Source organism: Phyllostomus hastatus, unplaced genomic scaffold (assembly GCF_019186645.2).
Source record: "Phyllostomus hastatus isolate PE091 unplaced genomic scaffold, TTU_PhHast_1.1 phas_scaffold_55, whole genome shotgun sequence".
NCBI classification, from domain to species: Eukaryota; Metazoa; Chordata; class Mammalia; order Chiroptera; family Phyllostomidae; genus Phyllostomus; species Phyllostomus hastatus.
This window is the reverse complement of record NW_025334035.1, coordinates 13,751,189-13,771,988: the sequence shown is the minus strand read 5'-3', so window position 1 is coordinate 13,771,988 and position 20,800 is coordinate 13,751,189. Positions and strand designations below refer to the sequence as shown.

Below are 20,800 nucleotides of genomic sequence, written 5' to 3'. Positions count from 1 at the left end.
TGCAAAGATATGTAATTGAGAAAAACTCTTGTTAAGTAACAAGATGAGATAAGTAAGCAACCGATGAGAGATGGCTAAGCAACAAGGGCATACCAATAAGGCAAAAAAAAAAAAAATGCTACACAGCTTTTAAAAATGATAAATACTTTAGCTAGGTTGCTAAGGGAATTGGTATAGTAATGCCAAGTAAAAAACAGGCAGCATAAAACATTATGTGCATAACAACCACAAGGTAAAAATGCATGCTCACATAATGAACGAGTCAAAGAGAACACAGGAGACTGCATCCTTCCTTTGACTCTGAGCTCCACTGCATCTTCTCAGTGAGGCCCTGACCACCCCTCGTGTGCCAGCGTACACTGGCTGAATTAACTATGCTCTTCTGGGAACCACCACCCTTGCTTGCCAATTCCCCTAAAACCCCTAACTCCCGTAATGGCTCTTCATAACCTGCCTTCTCTGATAGACAAAAATTCTACAGCACATAGTGGGTACTCAACAAATGCTTGTCAAATTGAATTGAATATAAAGAGCTGCTCGGGAAAGCCATTAGGGAAAAGACATTCTTCAGCGATTACTGGAGAACATGCTTCCATTTCAGATTCACCAAAGTGCTTTTGTGTCCGTACACTTGGGAAAAAGAGAGCAAGGCAAAACAAAATCAAGTGACTCAAGCCCCGACCACAGAGAAAAATCTGTTTTATGAGCTTGTCCTAGTCTTATTGCTATAGTTTCTAATACCCAGCCTAAAGGTATTTCCCAAGACCAGCTTGGAGAATGGGCCTTTCCTCTGCCACTTGAAAGGGGAACATTGCATGGCTGTTCTCAGTGGCTGGCACAGCGGGGAAGAGCAGGAGCACGGCCTGGCCAGGTGGCTCAGATTCATCCCAATACACTAAGGTTGAGGGTTCAATTTCCGGTCAGGGCACATAAGAAGAATCCAATGAATGCATAAATGAGTGGGACAACAAATGGATGTCTCTCTCTTGCTCTCAAATCAGTAAATAAAAATTTTAAATTAAAAAAAAAAAAAGAGCAAGAGCACAGCCAGAAATCATTAAAAAAAACCTTAGCCACTCAGCAGCTACAGGCTGAGAGGACAGGAACTCCCTGGAGACCGCACCTGAGTGTAAAGGGCTTCTGCAGGTGGCTGCACACACAGTGCCACTGCCCTCCAGCGCTGCTCTCCCACCCTGGAGGTCTGGATGTCTCTGCATCCCTTCTTTAAGAGCTGCTTTGAGCAGCAGGCTGTGGGGGAAGTGGTTTGACATGGACATTCGAGAATGTCTGGAAGAAGGCTATGGAAAGTCATGTTTTTAGAGTAGCTGTTAACTCTTTTTGGATAAACTGTTAAAGGAAGAATATATTTCGTTTGAGAATCTGGTAAGACCTTTCCAGAAATGTGCACAGACTTTCAATAGGTTCTTCGTGAACCCCTGACCCCAGTCAGATACCACTTTGCCCTAGAGCATTTCAGGTGCTTTAACTGCCACTCTTAATAAGAACACTTTAAAAACATAAACACAACAGGAATTTTCACAGCAGCAAGGCAGTCCCTACAGATAGGTATGCACAGCAGCTCTCTAGGGAGGGCACTGTGACTTCCTGAAGACTGCCCGCAGAGATGCACAGAGCCTAGGCCTGAGCACACAGAGGGAGGCGAGAGTACCCCGGCCAAATCCCTCCCCTCAGGATCTTCAGAAACAAGACCCCCAAGCTTGATGTCCTCAAGGCCATCAGACCAGGAGATGGCTTCTTCTTGTTGGTCTGACATGCTGACACTCTACTCACCATGAAGAACCATTTTACTGAGGGTTTCCTTAAATTTACTCCAGGAAAGTGGGGTATGGAGAATTGCTAACACATAAACGTTAGTCCACTCTCCTGGTAAGAGTCAAAAACCTGGTGGTCCTAGAGAATGGCCAAATCAGAGAGTACTGTGAAAATTAAAGAAAAGGTGGTCTAGGCATGCCGTGGAACTGACTTCAAACTCGTCAGGGCCAGGATAGCTGTGGAGAGCCCCCATGGTAGACACACACCTGGCAGCCCCCTCCAGATACTCTGCAACTCCAGGGGTTGCCAGAGACTAATTCCATCCCCTACCCAAGAGATAAAATGCCCTTCCCAGAAGCCTGTTGCAAACAGTCCATCAATATGTTAAGAAAGCTTTGATTATATCACTGCCCTGTTTCAGTCCCTTTCTGTCTCTGTCTATGATAGTGCAAGAGTCCAAGTTGCTTCTTACCAACCATATTGAAAAGATATATCCTACTTACTTCCAAATGAATTTATAAAAGTTTTTTTTAATAATTTGTACCCAAGACAAATAAAAGATTAGAAACCATATGAAATAAAAGGTGAAATTATTTTACCAAGAATCAGAGAGATAAGACAGTACATTGAGACATTAATCTAGCCTGGGCTTCCTGGTAGCCTTGGCAAAAAAGGGAAAGACAATGAGATTCACAGTCCTCACTTTCTAATTAAAGGCAGAACAAAAGACACTGCACTAGAAGGGGGAGCATTTTTTTTCTTGACACTAAGTTTTCAGATTAATTTATTGCAATCATTCTTATATTAAGGAATAATGAACAGCACAATACATAACATCTTCAAAAGAGTTTTACAATAGTACAAAATGTTCTTCCTATAACTTAGCCTGGTATTGAGTACCCTTCAGAATGTCTCAGTTACTTCTCCAGCTTCATTTCCTTCTTCCTGTCCCTCCCCATCCTTACAAGGAAAAACACATTTTAATCAACCAGGCTGTTCATTATTCCCAGAAATACCCCCACCTTCTCCAACTTAGTTTTAATCACCCCAAACTCTTTAAATCTTGCCTCTTCTACAAAGATTTCCCCAATTCTCCCAGTCAAAAGTGGTCTCCTCTAACCACCCTTCCCACACTGCCCCCCATACAGGGCAGAGCACCATGGGAGGTGACATCATGCAGAGGCAATACTCGGGGTCTGACCAGAGCTCACACTTGATTCTGTTGTTTACTGGCTATGTGACCCTGAGCAAGGAAGTAAACCTCTCTGACCCTTGGTGTCTACATCAATAGAATGGAACAATAATACCGATACCTCGCAAAGCTTCTATAGGAATTAAATGAACATCTATAAAGGCCTGGCACATAACAGCCCTCACAAGAAGTAGGGGTGGGATAGGTGCTACTGTAGAGACTTGAATATCTGCTTTCTCTCCCCGACCTGAAAAGGAGCTCCTTGAAGGCAACAGAGTGAATTGCTTCACTCTGTCTCCCAGAATGCTTCACACATAACAGAGTGATGTCTGAAAGGCTGACTGTTTGGTGTGTGAGACTGAGGCCGGAACACAAAGCCATGCTTTATCCACACAAGGATGCCAGCCCCTTGAGGGTCTCAAGTACATTGACCTTCTGTTTCACACAGTAAAAATGCTCTTCCCCATCAAAAAATCTTTGTTAGCATACAGGTCTCCAAATACCCATGTGAAATGCCTGAGCTGGCTGTCTTACCCAAAGATCCTATTCCAGGCAAGCTAGCATGTATTTAGCTGTCATGAATCCATAGCACTAACCAATGCCTTGATGAACTACAGATAAATTCTATTGGCCCTGGATGGCTTTATTCCATGTTGGTATAATATGGATACTACGAGTTCTAATAACTCACAGGAGACTACTCCAGCACTTACAAGCTATATGTCTTCCACACTCATGAAACAACCATAATTACCTTTCATGGGTGAGATGTTCTAGTAATTCTTAAATGACTTAACCCTAGAAAGTCAAGGGAAAAACTAATTTCAAAGAATTTTTGTTTCAAAGGCAGTAAACAAGATCAAAACGTTATGAGCCCACTTTTTAACCAATATGTCAGAAATCACACTTCACCTCCCGGGGACATGCACACTGCAGCAATGCTGTCCCTAGACAGCAGTAGGAAACTGTGTCAAAAACAGTTTCGAGTCCTCTGTTCTACAGCTCTCTTCAGGAGTGCGACTACATTGCGGAAGGAAAAGCCCGCCCTCCCTGAGGTAGGATGGTAGGGTAGGGATATACTTTGGAACCAAGCAGTAGTGGATGCAGATCTCACTTAAAAAAGACTGAGTAACATTGTTTAACCTCCTTGGGCCTCATTATTCTCATATATAAAATGAGAATAGAAACGATCCTCACATTTCATTGTGCATCAGAATCATTTGGACAGCCAGCCACTCAAGGACCACATGTAGGACCCAGGTCTTGACTTTTTGCTCTGCATCCCCACCTGTGACCTCCTGCCTGATGGCAGCTGTGCTCCAACAGACAGAGGCATGAAAGAAGCAGGAAGAGGCACAAGGGCCAAAGGGTTTGCTGTTCCTGCAGGAAGGGGTGTGCTCCCTAGGGGCCTACACCTCCATCTCACAGGTCAGAACTGTGTCCTGTGGTCATTCCCAGCTGCAAGGGATACTGCATAAGAGAACTTTTCAGCTGGGCACATAGCCATCCCAAACAAAATCAAGGAGGAATGAGGCACAGGCATTGAATAGGAAATGAGCAACAGTTCACTACAATTACAGAAGTGCATGTCCCTTTTGACCCTCTCTCCCCCATACCTGTTAATCCGAGCCTCATGGGTATTTTCACCAAACTCCTCAGCAGATTCTGATGCCCCCAGTCTCCAAGGTTTGAGGACCACCCACACACTTGCAATGCTCACGCAGAGATTAGCTTTGGCTTCCAAGGTTTCAGCCTGGAGGAGCTGTCAGAGTTGTCCAATCAATATCCACTCTCATCCTCTTTCCTTCCCCTACAGGTAAATCTAATCTCATCTGTCACAGCCACGTGTCAAGTTTGGCTTTGCCCAGCATATGGCACTGGGAAGTAGAAAACGATTAACTTATTTTAAAAATTAAAGCCATCCTTCCGAAGATGATGATCTGCCACCTCTGACAATATTTAAAGAATGTGATTGGATCCCCAAAACCTAAAACCATGATGCCCTACCTGAGACGACAGCATTGCCCCAACAGTGGCCTGCTCCCCAGAGTGGTTTGCTTGCACTCTGTAGACACGTTTGGCTACTGAGTTTGGGGGAAACATGTGATAGTAGGCAAGTGTTCATCACACGTTAAGTGAAAAAATCAAAATAAAAATAGTACACAGTTTTACATTAAAAAGTGTAGACTTATGCAAAAAAGAAAAGCCTCGAAAGCTAATTCCAATGTGGCAACAATGGTAAATCGTAGTGAGAGTAATTATGTCCATTTTGGTTTTATTGGGAAGGGAAGGTAACTTTCCGCAATTTTCCACAAAAAAAATACACATTTCTTTTAGAACCAGTTTATGATTGTTAAAAAATTTGTCAACCTATACTGTCATCATGAGACACATAATAATTTTTGGAAGGCTTTGTGGGTCAGCTCATCCAACTCTACACCATATCTATCTTTTTATCTGGCCTTTGTATAAAATTAAATGGCAATTTATGGTCAAGATGAAAGTGTAAATAAACACAGCTCACCTCTTCGCACAACCACATCAAAATTACAACTAAACTACACAACCATCACTCAGAACCTCCAGAAACTGAACTGAATGGAAGTCCTACAACTGTGGAATTAAAGAAGAAACCACATGGAGACTGGTAGGAGGGGTGAAGACATGAAATGTGCTGGTCCCATATCCATGTGTGGCAGATAAAAATCAGGAGAGATCTCAGGAGCAAGGGGTCCCAGTCCCACACCAGGCCCCCTAGTCCAGGGTTTCAGCAAGGAAGGTAAGCCCCCATAACTTCTGGCTATGAAAACCACCAGGGAATAAGACTCTGGAAGACAGAAAGTTCTGGAACCCAGGCAGTACCTCTTAAAGGGCCTGTGCATGGACTTTCTCAGACTCACTCCCTCTGAGCTCCAGTGCTGGGGCAGCAGATTGAAAGTCACCAAGAGACATACAGGGAGGAAATTAATTGTCTGGCATCATGGCGAGAGTTGGGAAGCGGCTTTCTCCCAGACAGAAGTGCTGGCAGGCGCCATCGTTCCTTTTCTTTTTTCCTTTCTAAAGATTTTACTAATTTATTTTTAGAGAGAGGGGAAGGGAGAGAAAAAGAGAAGGAAAGAAACATCAATGTGTGGTTGCCTCTCAAGGCATCCCCTGCTGGGAACCTGGCCTGCAACCCAGGCATATGCCCTTATGCGGAGTCAAACTGGCAACCCCTTGGTTTGCAGGCCTGAGCTCAATCCACCGAGCCACACCAGCCAGGGCCAACTGTTCCTTTTCTGAGCCCACCACCCACAGAGCTGGCAGGAAGGCACCATATCTGAGACTCCATCAACCTGAATCACACTGTTTGCCCCACCCTGGTGATTAACTGAGGCCCTGCCTCACCCAACTTTCAGACCCACCCAACCTGTTTCCAATGGCTTTTCCTTAACAATCGTTTGTCTTGGCTCATGCTTCAGATTTTCCTAAATTCTCTTAAACAAGTAGCATCTGGCCTCAGTGAGCTCCATACCTCTTGCTCAGTAGTCCCAGGCCTGGCACTAGCAGGAGCTGGCCTTGGTTCACAGCTTGGCCTCACCTGAGCACCTCCAAGGCCAGTGCAAGTAGCAGCTTTCTGCAGACCACTTTGTAGCTTATGCCGGGTGGCCCTGAACAGAACACAGGCAGTGGCTGACCTTAGACATGACAATAGCAATCAAGGCTTAACCACAAGAGGAGTATGTACATAGCCCACATCGTGGGCGCACCTTGAGTACCCCAGCTTAGGTGATAGGGGAGGCTGTGCCACTGGACCCTACAGGACACCTACTATATTAGGCCACTCTACCAAGTCTGAGAGACGTCACAGCTATACCTAATACATAGAAACAAACACAGGGAGGCTGCCAAAATAAGACAAAGAATCATGGCCCAAATGGAAAAACAGAACAAAACTCAAAAAAAAAAAAAAGAACTAAACAAAATGGAGATAAGCAAACTACTAGATGCAGAGTTCAAAACACTAGTTATAAGGATGTTCAATGAACTTAGCAAGAACCTCAACAGCATAAAAAAGATCCAGTAAGAAACAAAGAATACACAAACAGAAATAAAGAACAATTTACAGGGAATCAACAGTACTATGGATAAAGCTGAGAATCACATCAGCAGTTTGGAATATAAGAAAGCAAAAAATACAACCAATCAGAACAGCAAAAAGGGAAAATAATCCAAAAAAATTGGGATAGTGTAAGGAGCCTCTGGGACAACTTCAAGGGTAACAACATTCACATCACGGGGGCACCTCAAGGAGAAGAGACCAAGAAATGGAAAACCTATTTGAAAAAATAATGACAGAAAACTACCCTAACTCGCTGAAGGAAATAGGCATACAAATCCAGGAAGTGCAGAGAGTCCTAAATAAGATGAACCCAAAGAGGCCCATACCAAGACATATCATAATATGCCAAAGAGAGAATCTGAAAAGCAGCAAGAGGAAAAAGCAGTTTTCTACCAAGGAGCTCCCATAAGACTATCAGTTGACTTCTGAAAAGAAACTTTGTAGGCTAGAAGGCATTGGCAAGAAATATTCCAAGTTACGAAAAGCAAGGACCTGCAACCAAGATGACTCTACCCAGCAAAACTAGCACTTAGAATGGAAGGGAAGATAAAGTGCTTCCCAGACAAGTTAAAGCTAAAGGAGGTCCCTCCTTTATCACCCCCAAACCAATATTCATGAAAATGCTAAAGAGTCTTCTCTAAGAAGATCAAAATAAACAATACAAACAATAAAATGACAATAAATAACTATCAACAATTGAATCTAGAAAACAAATAAACAAGCAGAACAGAAACAACATCATAGATACAGACAACATTTTGATGGCTGCCAGATGGAAGGGGGTCAGACGATGGGCAAAAAAGGTGAAGGGAATAAGAAGTACAGATTGGTAGTTACAGAACAGTCATGGGGATGTAGAGTACAGTAGAGGAAAGAAAGTAGCCAAAGAACATATATGCATGATCCATGCACAGGGACAATGGTGAGGAGATAGCCAGAGGGAGTGGAGCAAGGGGGTGGGGGGATTGAGATAATTGTTATAGCATAAACAATAAAATATAATTTAAAATAAATAAATAGAATTAAGTGGCAACTAAGGAGGACTTCCATCAAAGCAGGGGTGTGACGGTGGGCAGGGCACCAGTCAAGGCTTCCAGCTACAATGGTAGCATTTTGACAATCTGAAACCATCCAGATTTAACAGGGAAAACACTCCCAAATGAAACACAGACTCAAGGTCCTTGTGATGTCCTAATCAAGAAGCTGCAAAAAGAAATGGAGGTCATTCCTCAGTTATCAGCCACATTCAGCCACCCTGTACACCACCCTGCACTCAGGGTACCATATGCACTGCATGCAAAGTTGGCCACCCTCAGGAGGGACCAAAATGCATAGGACCCTGCAGCATGGCAAACAGCCAACCATTAAGTAAACTTTTTCCAACCAGGGTACATTTTTGGCAAATCCCTGCCTGCAACTTTCCTCAGGAAGCCTCTGTAGCTATTAAACAAGTGAGTTAATAAATATATTAACAAGCAAGATCTACAAATTGGATACTATTAACTTTGGGGAGGCAGCTGAACTGGGAATCAGGTCTAGGGAGGTAACTTCATACCTAAGACTCTATGCTCTCTTCATCTTTTCCACTCTAGCAAATGCTTATGGTCTGCTGGCATTAACAGCCATGGTGGGCTCTAAACCAAAGCAGCCCTGGGTCAAGATGGCAGAGTAGGTAAATGCTGTGCTCCCCTTCTCTCACGGTAACGGGTTTTTCAGCCAAGGTCCTCCAAACGAAGAATTTGTAACAGGGTCCAGAACTCTGGATGTCCCAGAATACAGGATATCCCCACTCCCACAAGTCTGGCTGGGGGATGGAATCCATGGAGCAGGGCCAATGAGAGTTATTGTGCATATCAATAACAGCAGGATAGCTTCATACCTGATATGCAAAAATGGCTATTTTGCATATCAACAAGTCTAGCTAGGGAGGTGGGAGTGATTTTGACCCATAAAGTAACTGGGAGGCAACTCCCCCTGGTTACAGCATACCTGCGTGAGAACTTGGAGATGGTTTGCTCCACACCATGAGGCCACGACTGCCCAGACTAACTATGGCAGCCATGAAAGGCAAAGAATACAGGAGTGCTAGCAGGTGTACCCAACTGTGGAAGGAGTCAGAAATGGGGTTATGGAGAAAGATTCACGCTGGGCTTTAAACCCAGGCACAGCAGCCGTGTTGAAGCTGAACCATGTGGTTTTGGGAGTAGAGAGGTGGCTCCCTTGACCACACAGCTTATGAAGGAGGAAAGCAAGATGTAGCAGCCACGCAGAGCTCTCTCTTAGCGCTTTTAGAGAATGCAGAGAGACAATGTAAGACTAGACGGAAGGACAATGCAAGACTACACAGGATGAAAAGGGGTGAAAGGACTCTCACTGGTGGGCCATGAGAAGCTGCTATGTGGTTTGGGATTAAGAATTGGAGATTGCAGCAGTGATACAGCTAATGGTGCTGGTGACTGTGGGAGACCTGCTCAGCCGAGCAGGATTACTGGGAGGAATTGGAGATATGGCTGAGCTATGGACTTTTATTTCTTTTCCTGAGATAAGCCTGACTGGGCAAGGGCGGGGGGGGGGGGTAGGAGGCAGGACTGTGTGTGTTTGTGGATGTTTTAAGGGACTTTGAGATTTTTAATGGCAACATTCTGCCATTACTCTCAACCTGTATAACTTTTGAATAAACAGTTCCATTCCTTTTCACCAAACTCTGGCACTGAGAGCCATAATTCCTAACACCTGGCAGTGGTCAAAGACAAACCTAGGACAGAGGGGCCCCAGGGGAAGAGGCCTGTTTAAGTGACAGTATCTTGGGCACACTCCCCGCGTTTCCTTTCTGTAACACCACCACCACATCAAAATTCCAACTAAATTACAGAACAACCACCAGAAGACTAGCTGAACAGAACTCCTATAACTAATGATATAAAGAAGAAGCCACATCAAGACTGATAGGAAGGGTAGGGACCCCAAAACAGGCTGGTCCCATACCCACAGTGTGGCAATTAAGAATCAAGAGGGATATCCCAGCTTCAGAGGCTCCCCCCTAAGGAGCAAGAGGTCTCAGTTCCACACCAGGCTCCCCAGCCTGGAGCACCAGTGCCAAGGAGTCCTCACAACATCTGGCTGTGAAAAGCAGCAGGGACTCCATTCAGCTGAGACTGAGGGCTGCTACAGACTCAGACATCCTCTTAAAGGGCCTTGCACAGACTCACTCATTCACAAACACTTGCCTTACGTTTCAGAGAAGGGTGGCTGCTTGAAAAGTGCCAGGGACATATGTGGAAGAACTAAATTGGATGGCTGGAGGGGCAGCTGTCTCCTGAGCTAAAGTGCCTACAGGTGCCACTGTTCCTTTGTTGAGTTCTACCCCCACACAGCCTGACACCAACTCTGAGTCTCCATCAGCCTGGCTAACACCACCCTCACCTCACCCTGGTGATTCTCTTGGTCCCATTCCACAACATTCACACACCCAGCCTTCAGTCTAGTCCCAAATGGCTGCTTGAGCCTAGGCTGTTGACTTTCCTAAAATCCTCAAACAGTGGCGGGCCTCAGTGGGCTCTGTACTTCTTGCTAAATGGCCCCAAGCCTGGCACTAGCAGCAGCTAGGGCTTTGGTTCACAACATAGCCACTCCCAGGTGCCTCCAAGCTCTGCACAGATACCTCCCAACGATAGATCACTTTCTAGCTCCTACCAGGGGACCCCAGGCTGGACACAGGCAATGGCTGACCTTGGCCTGAACCAAAGTCCCTCCCAGGAGGACCAAACCAGCACACCTGTGCTCAGATTCAGACCACACAACAGCACCACCCAATTAGTGCCACAAATGACAGACCCAAAGGGTGGAACTGGCAGGCACTAGAGTCCCACTAAGCTATTCCCACTCTGTGGGTCTGCCCCTGCACAAGACCTTGTCTGCTGTAGTCACGACCAGTGCTCACGTCCAATCAGCCTGAGAGTCAATCCCACCCACTGATGTGCCAACACCGGTCAAGACTCAAGTACAACAAGAGTGTACACACAATGCACAAGGGACACCCCTGGAGCACCCAGCTCAGGTGAACAGGGAGACTGCAGCACTGGGTCCCCAAAGGACACCTATGAAAGTATAAGGCCACTCTGTCAAGACAAAAGATGTAGCAGCTCTGCCTAATACACAGAAACAAACACGGAAAAGCATCCAAAATGAGGGGACTAAAAACATATCCCAAATGAAAGAACAAGACTCCAGAAAAAGAGCTAAGCAAAATAGAGATAAGTAATCTACCAAGCGCAGAGTTCAAAACACTGGTTATAAAGATGCTCAATGAACTTAGGGGAAGTACAGATGATCTCAGTGAGAACTTCCACAAAGAAATAGGAAACAAAAAAGAACCTGTCAGAAATGAAGAATACAATAACTGGAATGAAGAATACATTAGATGGAATCAACAGCAAATTAGATGATACAGAGGGTCAAATTAGTGATTTGAAAGACAAGGTATCAGAAAATGCTCAATCTGAATCTGCAAAAAGAAAACAGAATATTTTTTTTTCTAGAGAGAGGGGAAAGGAAGGAGAAAGAGAGGGAAAGAAACATCAATGTGTGGTTGCCTCTTGTGCACCCCCTACTGGGGGCCTGGTCCACAACCCAGGCTTGTGCCCTGACTGGGAATCGAACTGGCAACTCTTTGGTTTGCAGGCCAGCACTCAATCCACTGAGCCACACCAGCCAAGGCAGAAAAAATAATTTTAAATCAAGATAGTTTAAAGGACATCTGGGACAACATCAAGCATAACAACATTCACATATTAGAAGGAGAAGTAAGAGAACAAGGGATTGAGAACCTATTTGAAGAACTAATGAAAGAAAACTTCTGTAGCATGGTGAAGGAAACAGACATACAAATCCAGGAAGTGCAGAGCATCCCAAACAAAATGAACCCAAAGAGGACCACTCCAAGACACATTATAATTAAAACACCAAAGGTTAAAGACAAAGAGAGAATTTTAATAGCAGCAAGAGAAAAGCAGTTAGTTACCTACAAGGGAGCTCCCAAAAGACTGTCAGCTGATTTTTCAACAGACTTTGCAGGACAGAAGGGACTAGCATGAAATACTCAAAGTGATGAAAAGCAAAGACCTACAGCCAAGATTATTCTACCTAATAAAACTATCTTTTAGAATGGAAGGAGAGATAAAGACATTTCCAAACAATAAAAAGCTAAAGGAGTTCATCACCACCTAACCAGGATAACAGGAAATGTTAAAGTCTTCTTTAAAAAGAAGGAAAAAATCAAAACTATGAATAAGAAAATACCACAAAGAAAAAAGTTCTGACAAAGGCAAACACATAATAAAAGCAGTGTATCAACCAACACTAAAGCTAGTACAAAGGTTAAAAGGGCAAAAGTAATTACAACAGTAAATCAAAGAGACACACAGATACACACACACAAAAGGGAAAAATAATGACAAAAACATAAACATAGAGGGGGTGAGTAAAAGTGGTAGTGATTTTAGAATGGTAGTAATTTTTCATTGATATACAAGCAATTAAGAGAAAGGAATCCAAACACGGTTACCAATAACATCTAAGACAGGGGTGTCAAACTCATTTTCACTGGGGGCCACATCAGCCTGGTGGTGCTTTCAAAAGGCCAAATGTAATTTCATTTTTTTAATAGTTGAGGAGTAGTTACATTTATATAGTCCTAAAATTAGTTCGGCTCTTTGAAGCCTACTGCGAGGCTGATGTGGCCCTCAGTGAAAATTAATTTGACACCCCTGATAAGAGAAGCAAGAATTCATTAAGTAGTAGTAATTCTCATTGAAGCCTTTTCTGTGCCCGGTCCTGAGACAGGCATCATGAGGAACAGGCCCTCAAGGAGGTGGAATCCCAGCCTGGAGACCATTGCACGGCCCCTAAAGAATCAATGGTTCCAGGCACTGGTCACCAATGGCTGTGAATGTCACAAACAGGAAGACAACTAGACATGATGTCCCTCTGAGAGATATCACCTCTAAAGTCATCTTGTCCAGAAAGTAAAGGTGAACTTGATCAGACCACAAACCCAACTTCCAATTTATATGAACTACAGAGAACAGAGGAACATGTGAACGTGTTAAATGACATCATGGCGATACAATCAGCAAAATCCAGTTTATGGGAAGCTGTACTTGAGAAACGACCTTGTTTCTCCAGCAAATAAACTGCAATGACATAAATATGGAGGAGAAGCCTATAGATTGAAAGACACATAAGGGAAATATCAACTGATTTGTAATGTTGGACCTTATAAGATCCTATTCAAATGAACAAAACCCTAAAAATATATATTATGAGACAACAAGAAATGTAAATACTAACTGAATACATACTATTAGGGACTTAATGATGATTTTTTTAAGTATAATAATATTATAGTTGTTTTTTAAAAAGAGTTCATTTTCTATTAGATATACACTGAAATATATGGCTGAAAAAATATGATTTGGGGAATTTACTTCAAAATAATATAAGACAGGAGAGGGAGTAGGTAGAGATACTGACAAAATGTAATAGGTCATGAGTTGATAATTGTTGAAGATACATAAAGGGTAAGTGGAGGTTCATTATAGGATTTTCTCTATTTTTGTATATGTTTAAAATTTTCCCTAACATAAAATTTAAAAAAGTAAACCCAGATTTAAAGACTGACATATTCAATATTCTCAGAGAAAAGTTAAAGTAAAAACTATAGGGCATAGATTGTAAGTGTAACAGACATTTAGGTGAGAGAGGTATTCAGACTCAATAAACATTTATTGAATGCCTACCCAGCAGTGTGATCTCTGCACCTCAAGTTCCTGTATAAAATGAGGATGTTAAGAAGTCTGCTTCTGGTTGTTACTAAGAGGAGATAAGCTTATATATAGCAAGCATTTAGAATAGTGTCTGGCCTGAAGCAAAGGTACTCAATAAATGGTAGCTTTAAACAACTGTATACATTGTATAGTTGAGCAAACTGAGGCTCAGAAAAGTAAGGTAGCTTATCCAAAAGGTCTTGCTATCAGAAGAGGTGGAGCCTGAATTTCAGAAGCAGTCCTCTGCCTTAGGTGGAGTTCTAGGACAGGCCATGGGCATGGGAGCCCTGGGACTACTGGAGAGCAAGGAGAATGAAGGCTTAGGGAAGAAATGAGCTGTGGCCCTTTGAACCAAGAATAGGAGTAAGGTAAGGCAGAAAGGAGTAAGGAAGAATACCATTCAAGACCCTCAGAAATGCCATTCCAAGGAAGTTCAGGATCCTTTCTTCTAATTAAAGACTGGTCTCCACAGCTGTCATTGGGGTGACCTCACTAATTCAAATGAAGAGCCACAGGGTTTCAGAGGGAACAATTTCAACTCTGCTTTCCATAATAAGGATTCTGGATGACCACCCAAAGCTTTAGTTAGTTATGTTTGTGGGTCAGTCTCATGAATTATTTTTTTGTCTGGATCCCAAGAAAGCCAGGCTATCCTCCCAGCAAGTAGGTGATGGGTTTTGCATTCCCACACAAAAGGGAGACATTTTCACAGTTTGCAAATCAGACCTGTGAGATCAGTATCACTGGGATGCTCAACCTCCCCCTAAAATCTGTTCTAGTGTTTTATTTAGGGAAACTATGAAGATGGCTCTCCAGACACGATACCCAGAATATGCCTACAGCAGCAGAGAAGACCATTTTTCCAGCCAAGAGTAGACAAAGGTCACCTCAGTAGAGAGCCCTCTAGATTTGCTGTCACTGCTCCCATCAGTGCTTGATGAGCACCTTGGGCCTGGGAAGCTATGGTCCCTGGAATTCCTGTTCCAACCTGGCGATTCTGAGGTACACGTGACAGAGGGGACACTGCCGATGAGCATGTCCCAGAGGCCTTTTGTGGCACGTCAAGAAGAGGACTGGTCCTGGCCTACACCTGCCATTCAAATCCTTGCTCTGCCCTTCAGTGGCCACAGGCAATCAACTTGGCTTCCTTGTTTACAAAGAATGGTGACAGAGAAGCTCACTGTACTGTGAAAACTGAGCGTGTGAGAAGCTAGACAAAGGGTGGACTACATATATGGCTATGCTGAGTCCCACTAAGCCAGAACCAGATCAGACTTTCAGAAAAGGGATTCTGAGGGTCTCTAACCCATCTGTACCACAGATGGTGTGGAACAATATAACTGGCCAGACAGTGAGTCGGTCAGGCCTGCATTTGATTGCCGGCTCTGCCACATCACCTTCGAATTTCCCCTAGTCCTAGCAAAGTAAGCTCTGCCCCACCCATTCACTATCTTGGCTGACTGAAAAACAAAACCCCACAGGTAACCTATGAACCTCATTTTGTTTTAGAGTTTCTGCCTCTTTACACTAAAAGGAAGCAAGCACAAAATGGCTGATGTGAACTTTTTAAGTCTGAATTTTCTTCCTCGTCCTGTTTTCTTTACTTCTCTCCTTGCAGGCACTTATTATCACTAAGAAGCCCCTAAAAACAGAAGCAGGAAGAAGGCAGGAGATCTGGGCAGAAGAGCCTAGGGAAAGTCTGCAACACAATCATCAGCTTCTACAAAACCTGGCAGGCTTAAAACATCAGACAGAGTTAGGGACCACACTGGCTCAGTCTGCCTGACCTACGATCAGCATGTTCTTTTTCACAAGGCCACAGGGCGAGCTCTATACAGAACTGGCTATGATGAAGGTGGGGCCTTGGCAGCAGTCAGATCTGGGCTCAAACTCCTGGCTCTGCGATTTATTCACCTCAAGGCCTTAGTCGAGTTACTTAATCTTGGGTTTGAGCCTTCATCATTTCATTAAAATGGGGATAGTAACTAACACTGTGGAATTGCTATGAGAATCAAAAATAATATATTTAAAGAATGTTTATAATAAGAGATACTGCTGATACATAGTGTCTCATTTAAACCTTAAAACCACCCTAAAGAGGGAGCTATTGCTGCCCCCATTTTTAAAGATGAGGCCACTGACGTTAACACTGGCTAATGGGCCCCTACAACGCAGGTGGTGAGTGTTGGACCTGAGGATGGGACCTTGGGTTCTTGGTGCCATTCCAGTGCACTGCGTGTGTGAAGAAAGGGTAGCCACTATGGTTCTGGCGAAGGCCTTCACGAGCCCTACTCACAGCAGCTCTGGGATGAGTGCATCTTCGCTCCCACTTCACGGGTCAGAAGGCTGGGGTGCAGCTAGTTTAGGCTGTTAGAGCTCAGTAAAAAACCCCTATCTTTTAGAGACATATACTTCAGTATATTTATAAATAAAATTATCTGATGTCTGGAATATGCTTCAAAATACTGCAGGGCCGGAGCAGGGGTGGGGGATGGGACAGGCAATGAGATGAAACAAGGTGGGGCTGGCCAGGTGTTGAAGCTGAGCCATGGGCACAGAGAAGTTCGCCACACTGTTCTCCCTATTCTTGTTTATGTTTAAAATTTTGCATAAAAGCAAAATTTAAAAAATACCAACTTATCTCCTGGAGAATGCATAAGGTAGAGTGGGTCTTAAACTGAGGTGTGTTCTGCCCTCAACTTCTGAGTTCCCTCCGACCCACTGCGTTAAGGCATCCCTCCTCCTGCTCTGCCTCACCACCCAGCCTGGCCTGGCCTGGCCCAGCCCTGCCTGGGGACTGGTAGCAATGCAGAGCCTGAAGTTCTACTCATCTAAGCTGGGGGCAGCAAGGCAGTCTGAGCCAAGCGTCCCCTGGTGGCAGCCCAGGCTGCTGGAGGACGCAGGGGAAGGGAGCACCTGCTGCCTGGAGTGGCTAGGACAGACCTTAGGGAGGAAACAGGACCTCAGGGAGGAAACAGGACATGGGTATGAAGAGGGTGTGAAAGACAGGAAGGAGGACACAAGAGTAAGAAAGAGATAAGGGGGGAGGAGCGGTGAGTGCAGGTGCAGGGATCGGGCTACACAGGCTGGGCTCTGCCTCCTCAGCTCCCTTTGGGGGTGTCTCCGCAGCCCCCACTGGTGTGGCTTCCACCAGTCTCCTTCCCCAAACCTTCCCTTCATCCTGCCCCAGCATGACCTTCCCCAAACAGAACTCTGATCACATTCCGCGCCTCCCCCAATGGAAAACCTTCAAGTTCCCCGATTAATTCCAGGTAATGTCTACACTCCTCAACCTGACACTCAGGGTGACTGTCACTAACCAGCCCTCACTGCCACCTTCTCCCTTGCCAGGTCCCCACACAGATACCCAAAGCTTGCAGTCTAGCTGCATCACACACCTGGGTACCTTTTCTCTAATGGTCTCTCTTCTTAGCATGAACCTGCCTCCCGATAAAGTCCTGTAGGATGAGCTCAGATATCACCTGCTCACTCTGCCCCAGCACAGCACACAACTGCCTCTGTTATCAGGACACCTGCATGCCACGCTTGTTTGTGAGCCCACTTCCTGATGAGCATGGGGGTTCTGAGGCAGGAGAGGCCATCTCTTATCGTTCCCCGTCAACATGACGTGATCAACACAAGGTGTCTATGATCACTATTGGTGACTTAAAAAACGTAGCCCCTGAGCAGACAGGCAGAGTGCCTGGCACACAGCAGCTACTGGGAGAGGCTGTGCCATGACTGGACAGATGGGTAAGGGCAGTGGGGCGCTGAGTGTGTTTGCTCCTGACTCAGCTGAGGCTGCCTCACTGTGGTGCCCTTCAGGTGTCGGAAAGGCCCACAGCTGCAGGGAGCTTATTTAGTGCCTTAAAATGCTGTAGTAGTTTCTCTTCCAAAGGTTCCAGAAAATGGACAATAATAATGACAACTTGATGTGCCCATTACCTCCATTGCTACAAATCTAAAGAATATTTATGATCATGGGATAAGAGATACGGTGTCTTAGAAGCAAAGAAAGGCCACAAGATGAACACCTGGAGCCAACACGCTTTGTATTTGACTTCGAATAAAACCAATGTCTCTTACAAGGAGGGGTGAAAAGCTGAACACAAGCATGCTGCCTCACAGGGAACTGAGGAGCTTTCCGGCAGGGTAATGAGAGACAACACCCAGGGCCCACAGCCCGCTCAGGAAAAGGGCACTTGTGCTCTCCATACTAAATTCCCAGCAATAAGGTTTAACGGGGAAAAACAAATGCTTCCAGAGATTCAGGATAGTTGCAAATAGAGGAACACTTGACAGGGCTAGTGCTAAAGGAGCTCCCCTCCTCCTACATTTTTCATGGGCCTGCTGCTCCTGCAATTCCCCGCACCACGCTTCTGACATTACAGCAGATGCGGCACTCCTCCGCTGCCACCCCACACTAATCCTTCATCCTCAGCAGCCAATGGAAATGCAGGCCTTCCCATTAATCATGGCCGTGAGCACCAAAATAGCTCATCTGACCTTTGCAAATACCAAACAGTGGATTTAAAGCAGAAGCTGGCAAAAGGTAATATATTAGTCTTTGGCTTCTCTTTCAAAGGTGATTTTGTCAGTAGCCAAGAAACAGACAGCCTGGAGGACCAACATGGTTAAAAACTGGGGAGAAGCACTCGGATTGCAAGTGCAGTACCACCAGGGTTTCAGTATATACACACACATTCCTTGATGAATTTTTTAACACGTGCTGAAAATATATATGGCTCAGAAATCTCTTGGCATTGCATTGAAAACAATGTCAGAGTAGGAACTAGAAGTTTTTGGAGGGAACACACATGCAGGCACAAACAAGGGTTTCAACACCTGACCCAGCTGGGCCCCACCAGACAACAGACACAGTCCTGCCGCAACCACAGCCGGGCTATGGGCGAGCAGGCAGGCCCCTTCTGAGACCAGCTTCACGGCACACCCAACTCATTGTTAAGCCTCATCACATACATCCCCATTTTCTATTTATAGGCCTTAAACAGAAAATCTTAAATCAGTGGTTGATATTTTAGGAGCAGAAGTGTCCCCTTAATATTTCATGGAGATTTTCTTTGCCTGGCTATCATTCAGTACTACCCAAAACTGGACCCCAAGTGATCAACATGAAATGCAGGGTTCTGGGTCTTTTCCACTTAAAAAAAGTAATTACAGAAAACTAGAGGAACAGAACAAAAAAGAAAAAGAAAAGAAAAGCCATTTATATAAGCTTACCACCACCCTAATTCAATTTTCAGTAACCACTTTATTGATATAATTCACATAAAATAAATCCACCATTCTGAGATGCACAATTCAGTGGGCTTTAGCATATTCACAGAGTTGGGTGACCATTGCCATGGTCTCATTCCAGAACATTTCATCACCCCCAAGATAAACCCTGCATCCACTAGCATTCACTTCCCATCCCCCTCGTTCCAGGCTCCCAAACCACTGATCTGCCTTCTCTATGCATAAATTGGCCTATCCTGGATATTTCATTTAAATGGAATCATACAATATGTGGAGTGGTTTGGCCATTCCACCACTATGAATGCTCTCTATTCTAACAAGAGCACAGGCTAGGGCCCTGGGTAGGCAACAGGATTCAGCTAAAATAATCTTGTTTTGGTTTCACTACATTTATTATTTTTATGTTACTTTGGATTAATGCAAAGTGACACTGCTTTTTAGTTTATAATAGTGATAAAAGAACTTTAAAAGTAAACTTGCCCAAGTAAAAATGGTGAGTCTATATAAAGAGAATATCTCCTAAATAACAGCATGGTGGCTTGTAGATACTTCAACATCTTGAAGGTGGTGCCCCCATCCCACACCAGTGCGGCCCAGGCCACGCCGGTCAGAGGAGAAACCAAGTGGATCGAATACCTGCTCCTCAGCTTTCACTTTACCTTCTGGCTTGCCAGGGTTGTGGTCTTCACTACTGGACCATGGCTCCGATTCAACGCTCAGACCAAGAGCATCTCTAAGCAAGAAAATGATCAATCATTCCAGCTTCTGCACAGGAACTGATATTCTGATTGGAGCCAGCCCCACCCGTGATACGAGTGGGCTTGCTGGGCTGCTGTGACTGTGCAGGAGTCCCAGTGCATGCTGGGATTCTTTGTCTTCCTCTTGGTGATATTTGCCCTTAAAATAACTGCAGCCACCTGGGGATATTCCCACAAATATGAAGTGATTAAGGAACTCCAGGAATTTTACATGAACACTTACTTCAAGCTGAAATCCAAGAATGAGCCCTAGCAGGAAACGCTAAAAGCCGTCCACTATACGCTGAATTGCTATGGCACAGCTAGGGGAGTGAATAATTCATCTCCGCCATCTGCCCTCAGAAGGATATCCTCTCAAGAATCTCACTGAAGCCCTGCTCTGAGGCCATCAGAGAGGTCTTCCACAACAAACTACTCAGCACTGGTGCAGCGGGCATCAGGACCGCCGTGGTGATGCTATTTGGTACGGTCCACAGCAGGATCCTGTGCTGTGCTCTCACAGGAACTGAGAGATGGTCCAGGGCCGCCCTGCACTCCTGGGCAGGGAAGCTCACTCCTGGAGATTGTTAGTTATTTTCCTGGGGTTTTATTTTTGTTTTTGGGGTTTTTTTTTGCTACTAACTTAAGTACTCATTCTCCATTTCTAAACAAAAAAGTTTTCTCTGTCTTTTTAATGCTTTATTCAATATTGATAGTTGAGGAACTGGGGGATTTGTTTTATAATTTTTGGTTGTTTTTGCTTATTATGTTAATTAGAAATTCTCCAATGAAAGGCACTATATTTGCTAGACTCTAGAAAAAAAGATAGTGTGCATAAAGAGAATTTTTTGTCTTTAAATAAAATTTTTAAAAGGTCATCTAATTTAATCAGATTATAACTTGTATTGAAGAC

The 20,800-nt window shown here is 44.4% G+C and overlaps 1 protein-coding gene and 1 pseudogene across 10 annotated transcripts in view; one reads left to right on the top strand and one right to left on the bottom strand.

Moving 5' to 3' along the window:
• Nucleotides 1–20,800, bottom strand: part of TOM1L2 (target of myb1 like 2 membrane trafficking protein) — a 120,099-nt gene that overhangs the window by 77,014 nt on the left and 22,285 nt on the right. The window lies entirely within an intron of this gene.
• On the top strand, nucleotides 19,682–20,478 carry LOC123809482 (annotated as a pseudogene).